This window comes from Styela clava, unplaced genomic scaffold (genome assembly GCF_964204865.1).
Source record: "Styela clava unplaced genomic scaffold, kaStyClav1.hap1.2 HAP1_SCAFFOLD_332, whole genome shotgun sequence".
Taxonomy (NCBI): Eukaryota; Metazoa; Chordata; class Ascidiacea; order Stolidobranchia; family Styelidae; genus Styela; species Styela clava.
This window is the reverse complement of record NW_027556451.1, coordinates 11,876-18,530: the sequence shown is the minus strand read 5'-3', so window position 1 is coordinate 18,530 and position 6,655 is coordinate 11,876. Positions and strand designations below refer to the sequence as shown.

The 6,655-nt window shown below is 29.3% G+C and overlaps 2 non-coding genes across 2 annotated transcripts; both read left to right on the top strand.

The window, feature by feature from the left end:
- The first annotated feature begins 5,072 nt into the window (after positions 1-5,072).
- Positions 5,073-5,155, top strand: Trnay-gua (transfer RNA tyrosine (anticodon GUA)). The gene has a single exon. It is a non-coding gene; the product is annotated as a tRNA-Tyr (tRNA).
- Positions 5,156-5,318: 163 nt separating this feature from the next.
- On the top strand, positions 5,319-5,391 carry Trnai-uau (transfer RNA isoleucine (anticodon UAU)). Its single transcript has one exon. It is a non-coding gene; the product is annotated as a tRNA-Ile (tRNA).
- Positions 5,392-6,655: the final 1,264 nt, after the last annotated feature.

Here is a 6,655-nt window from a genome sequence, read left to right as displayed (position 1 = left end):
GATTAAATTAATAAGTAAGAAAAATAGTTTCAAATTAGACATGATTAAATTTAAAAAATTATGAGAAAAACATTTGATTATTTCAAAAGGAGGAAAAGAAAAATAATGTACAAAAAAGTAGAAAACTACGTGGATAACGTAATAAAAAAATACGAAAGTTTAAAGTTTTATAAACAATTGCTTATGTGAGCAATAATTCAAAAAATGAAGGAAAAAGATGGTGAAAACCAACCAGTAAAAAAAAAGACAGTAGAAGAATATATATATGAGATTGAAAATAGCATTGTCCCATGGGGTCTCGATTTAAACTTATTGAGAGAACATTTAGCGAATAGTAGCAGACTTTACGATGAATGTGAAGAAAGAATACAAAAAGAAATGGATATGCAAGAGCAGTATAAAAATATGATTATAGCATTTAAACATTGTATAGATAATTATGAAGATATTATCGCAACAAGAAGAGGACCTCCCTGAGAGTGAGGAAAAAAATAATGAAAGAAAAAAAATAATGTGATATAATAAAAATATAGAAATAAAGAAGAAAACAGATAAGATCACTTCTAAGGAGAAAAAAACCAATGGAAAATAATTCACGAAAAGAAATTGAATTAATGAAGTTACAAATAACAAAACTAATTCACAATCAAAATGACACAGTGAAACTTTTAAGCGCTGTTGTAAAATATATAGGATCAAACCTAAAAGGAGGAAAAAAATAATGGATGTACAAATTAACGAAAAATATAAATTAAATGTTTATGATATATTATTGTTGGTGTTTTTTATTATAGTTTTTTCTCTTTCAATTTTTGGAATAGTAGAATTACATAATACAAATTTAAAACTCATAGCTATTGTTTGCTGTTTTTCATTAACAATTTCTTCTGTTATGATGTTAATGTTTCCTTTATCAGTGTACGCTATGAATAAGGCAACAATGAACACAACCGGCGATATGCCAGATAGTGAGTTGAATAAAATGCCATTAAGAGAACGTTTAAAACATGTAAAACTACCTAAAAAAGATATTCTTGAAAAGACCGTAGACACATGTGAAAAAATAATAAACAAATTAGGAGGAAAAAATAATGACAAAAAATAAAGAAACAACACTAAAACACAACGCGGATCATATTTGAGAATGACAATTGACAAAAGAACAAGTGGCTTTCATCAAAAAAGGTGTTCCACTTTACGATTCTAAAAAAAAATATAAAAAATTAGATATGTTTATATACAACAATAAATTATATGTTGTTAGATTATATAGCTTACACAAAACAGGTGTTTATATGTCAGCCACACCACTATTAACAAACGGTAACTGTATTATAAAAAATAAAGATGAAGATTTTTATGAATTGAATGGATATGCTAATTTATTACCTAAACCTTTTAACTTAAAAGACGCATACTTGAGTTTAAAATACATTAATAGCGTGTGAGAAAGCTGTACTAGTACAGTAAGGGATGATGATAAATACACGTATGAACATAACAAATGATGAAACAAAAATGAAAAATATAGATTTCCCAATTTACCGGCTTTTAAGACCATGAAGAGATTAATTCAAATGGCGGTACCTCACCCAACAAGTAGCGGTGCAATTACAGAAGAACGATTATTAGAGGTTGAAAAAAAAATAGATTATATTATTAAATATCTAAAAGGAGGAAAAGAATAATGTCAAATTTTTCGGATGGAAATGGAAAATATAAAAAAATATCTTACGACGAATTAAAACAATTAGAAAAAAAAATGGAAAATACACTTATTAGTGCTGTTGAAAAAATGAATTGTGGTATGGTTTATTGTGATTGAATGAGCTGGGATGAGTCACCACATGAACCTTTGAGAGGTCGTTTTGTCGTCACTATTGAGTCTATGGGTCATAGATTTGACTTTGTAAACTTTAATATTCATATTTTAGAAAAAAAACCTAGACGATGATATCATTTAGAAGATAGTGATAATAACAAAATCGAAGTTTATTTAATACTTGAGGATTTTGAAAAATTAGATGATTATCTTGAAGAATTTAAAAAAACTATTAGAAAAGAAATGAGTTCAATTATACTAGCTAAAAATTGAAATAGATTATATAGTTATGATTTTGAAAATATTCGTATGAAAAAAGTTTGAAAAATTTCACAAAAATATTTTAACAAAGACTATAATGAAGCCGATGAATCAACAAATAATTACCCATCTTACATGAAAAATAAAGTTTCACGTAGCGCTTTCAATAGATGTCGAAAAAATCTTGTTAACTTAGCAAAAACAAAACTTTCAACTTGAAAAAAAGGCGATAATCCCAAAATATTTATTGGTGTATATGCTGTTCTTGATTGAGAAAAAGAAAACGTTGAAAAAATAAAGACAATTAATAGAATTAGAAAAGAAATAGCTAATCAAAAATTCACGAAAAAAAGAGGATCGTATAAATATAAAGGAGAAGAATAATGAAATATATGACAAAAAAACAAGTAGAAAAATTTAATTCAAAAATGAATCAGAGAAATTTGAAGTTTCATGATTATTTTGAAAAAATCAGTAAGGAAATTACAAAAAAACATCGAAAATGAATATACACAAACACCAGTTGAGATGACAATGACAGTAAAAGAGTTGTGTTCTTCATGAATTTCGAACAACGTAAAGACGAGGATAAATCATTTGACCTTAAGGTTATGGTAAGTTGCGACACAAAAAAACTATGCCGGTTGAATGTTGTTTTCGCTGAATGACGAGAAGACATGCCTGAAAAAAAGTTTGATAAAGAATTTGGATATGATTTTCTACATCAAATGATATTTAAGGACATGCTCAAAAAGTTTGAAAAGGAAATTACAAAACAAGAAAAAAAAAGATAAAAAAAAGATGCAAAAAGGAAACACAATTTATTTTTTTTACCATGTATATTATTGTGAAGAGGCAGTGACAACTAGCTTAAGCGACAATTTCCTTTCCTTTATCTTTTTATTTTCAAAGTCACTGTTTCATTCACCTTAACCGGTCATATTACGGCCGGTTTTATGACGAGGTCTTGGTAAACGTCAAGGCTTCGTCTCTCTGCCAGCAAACAAAAAAAATAAAAAAAAAAGGAACACAGGAGGAAAAAAAACAATGTTCAAACAAGAGTTATTGAATAAAGGGCTCATTATTTCAATCGAAGGAATCATGAGAGCAGGAAAGACGACAAAGTTAAAAAAGCTTATCGCAGAATGAGGTATTGAAGAACCACAAATTTTTCAATTAGAAGGAACAACAAGAGAAACACGTCAAATTAGACCAGTTATCACTTTTCGTGATCATATCGATTTGACAAATAAAATTGAAGATGCCATAGCTAAAGGACACAATGTTCTATTTTTTGATGAATTTCACTTTTATCCATATGAGTTTCTACAACAAATTCCAAACTTACAACGCCGTCGTATTACTCTTGTATTTTGTCTATTGACATTATATAAGACAGATCCACGATATTTTTTTCAAGAATACGTTGGAAGATTTGCTGACGTTCGTTACCAATTAGACGAAGCTCGTTGTTTCGAATGCGATGAAAAAGCATATTCTAATTACATTTTACACAACGACAGTAATAATTTGGTTGGAGACGCTGATAAATATCAAGTATTATGTATTAAACATTATATAGAAAAGACTAAATATAAATAAAACTATGAAAAATAAAAAACAAATAAATCAATTAACATACGAGGAAAGAATGTTTTACTACACACACAAACATAAAGGAATAACAAGTAAACAAGTGTGAGTTAACTACTGAGACTCGAAAGATACCAAATCGGGAATATTAACTACTTTTGAGGAACATTTTTCGGTTTATTGATGATTCTTGAATAGAATGAAGAAAGCAGGAGCCAAATGATACATGAATAAAGAAGGTTGTCCTGTGTTTTACAATATTAAATCACTTAATATATACAATAAATGCTTTGATCCAAAATCAGCATTAGTGAGTGCTTCTATTTTGGCGAAAAAGATTATCGAAACAGGAGAAGAATTTGGATATTTAAAGTTTCTTGAAAAGTTCAAATACGAAATCAGTATATTTAAAAACACAACTATATATCTTCAAGAAAAAGATATAAAAGCTATTTGTCAAAAATTAGAAATCAAGAAACACAATTTGTGAAAACTAAATGAAGAACAAATCGAACTATGTAAAGACATTAAATTTCAAAGTCCTTTTTTTAAAAAACATAGATTAACTAAATGATCGCTATATCGAATAAAAAGAATGCGATTTAGTACAATAGAGGTTGACAACTTATACTTAGACAACAAATATAAAAAAAGTACGAAAACACATACTAAAATTAAAGATATTATCGAAGAATATGTTATCGAGAATGACATTAAAATTAAAAAAGATAAAACAAATCATCTTTTATTGTCTGTTTTTCGTAAATTGTGAATTTGAAACGATTACATTTTTTCGCTCGATGAAACACCTAAAAACATTAAAGATAAAGGTTTTGAGGTTGTTGGTAAACACTATAACATTTATGGAGAGAATAAAATATTCACCAGTAGATGACCAGCATTGCATCGTTTCGCAAGAGTTTATAGGAAACTCGAACCTAAAACACCAATAGAAAAGAAAGAAACATTTCTACAATATTTAAAAAGAAAATTATTTGGAGGAGGAAAAGTGTAGTATAATATATTCGGGGATGTATAGGTTCGATTGGCGTAGTTTCTTTTTTTAACAAATGCAAAAACAACTACAAACAACCTTTCAATGTTGATGAATGAATCCTCATTGGTATCTAATAACACGTTTCAGTTTTCACCGTCATATTAGAGAATATAATAACAAAAAAACCCCTTAATTGTCAGTTGCGGGACAATTTCGTAAATAGCAACTAAGTTTCGTTTGAATGATCATATAAAGCGAAATTAAACAATCATGATCAAATTGCGTCAAGAAGTGGGTGCAAATCCCGCCATCTCCACCATTTGGATCTGTGGTGTAATGGATGACATGCCTCTCTGTCTAAGAGGAGATAGCGAGTTCGATTCTCGTCAGGTCCGCCACGGAGGAGTAGCGAAGTGGTTAAACGCGTCTGACTGTAAATCAGATTCTTTTTAGATACGGGAGTTCGAATCTCTCCTCCTCCACCATTTGCTGGTTTAGCTTAATGTGGCAAAGCACCCGTCTTGTAAACGGACGAGTACAGGTTCGAGGCCTGTAACCAGCACCATTAGCAGATGTAGTTTAACGGTAGAACTTCAGATTTCCAATCTGACTATGGAGGTTCGATTCCTCTCATCTGCTCCATATAGAGCCATAGCTTAGTGGTTATAGCGCTCGCTTTATAAGCGTGAGGTCTTGGGTTCGATCCCCAATGGCTCTACCATCGGAAAGTAGCTTAGATGGAAAAGCACTCGGTTTGGGTCCGAGAGATCATAGGTTCAAGTCCTCTCTTTCCGACCATTTAGCCCACGTAGCTCAATTGATTAGAGTAAGGGTGTTCTAAGCCCTAGGTTGGAGGTTTGAATCCTCCCGTGGGTACCATATAAGGAAAGGAGGAAAAAAAATATGGAAAATAGAATAGATAAAATTAAACGAATGTTTGCTGTTGACGATGAAGTGTCACGTTGCGAATCAAAATTGCGAGCCGATCTCAAATCAAAAAAAGTTGATGTACAACGACTTATGACAGCACATTTGGATATTAATTCGATCCCTAAAGACATTACAAAAAAACAACAGGCGCGTCGAAAAAAAGTGTACAAAAGTATAAATAGCATGATAAAATATTACATAAAGGAATTAAATAAAATAGGAGGTCAAAAATAATGACAAATAGAGAAAATAGATTAGAAAAATTAAGAGAAATATTACGTAGTATGGTAGATAGTAATAACCCAAAAAGAAAACCAATGAGTTTCAGAAAAAAACACGCGGGTCCAATCGCTACGGATGTTTAGGAGGAAAAGAATAATAATGACAAATAAAGAAAATAGAAAATTGTTTTGAGACAAATATAAAAAATTTCAATCACATCAAGATTTGTGAGTATATAGTGATTTAACGGATAGAATAATGTTTGGTCCAAACATTAAAGATGCTAGTATTGAAAAAAGAATATTGGATGTAATATGAGATAATTCAAAAATTGAAGATTTAAATGATAACGATTTTCATAAATTAAAAGAAGAAGTTCTAATCGATATTTCTGAAATGATTAAATGTAATGATAAAATTTTAAATTCACAATTAAAATTTTTAAACAGACAAAAAGATACTTTGAAGTCATTAATATTTTTTAAAAAACAACAATGAGGAGAATATAGATTTTATTTAGAAGAAATAATAACAAATGTAAACAAACAAAATCATTCTTTCAAAGATAAACATGTATATCTTAACTATATAATTAATAATTCGAATAGTGATAATGTTACTTTTCGATATACTATAGGTTTGGATAATAAAAAAAAACATGGTATTTGAGAATTTGATATAACTATTTATCCCGCGAGTGGACAGTTAAACGTAGAACATAATGGTTACAATATGAGAGTTTCTGGACCATATTATAATGTGTTTAAAGAAAAAACAGATATTATTAATCGAATTAATGAAGCAATAACGGCATATATAAGCCATAATAA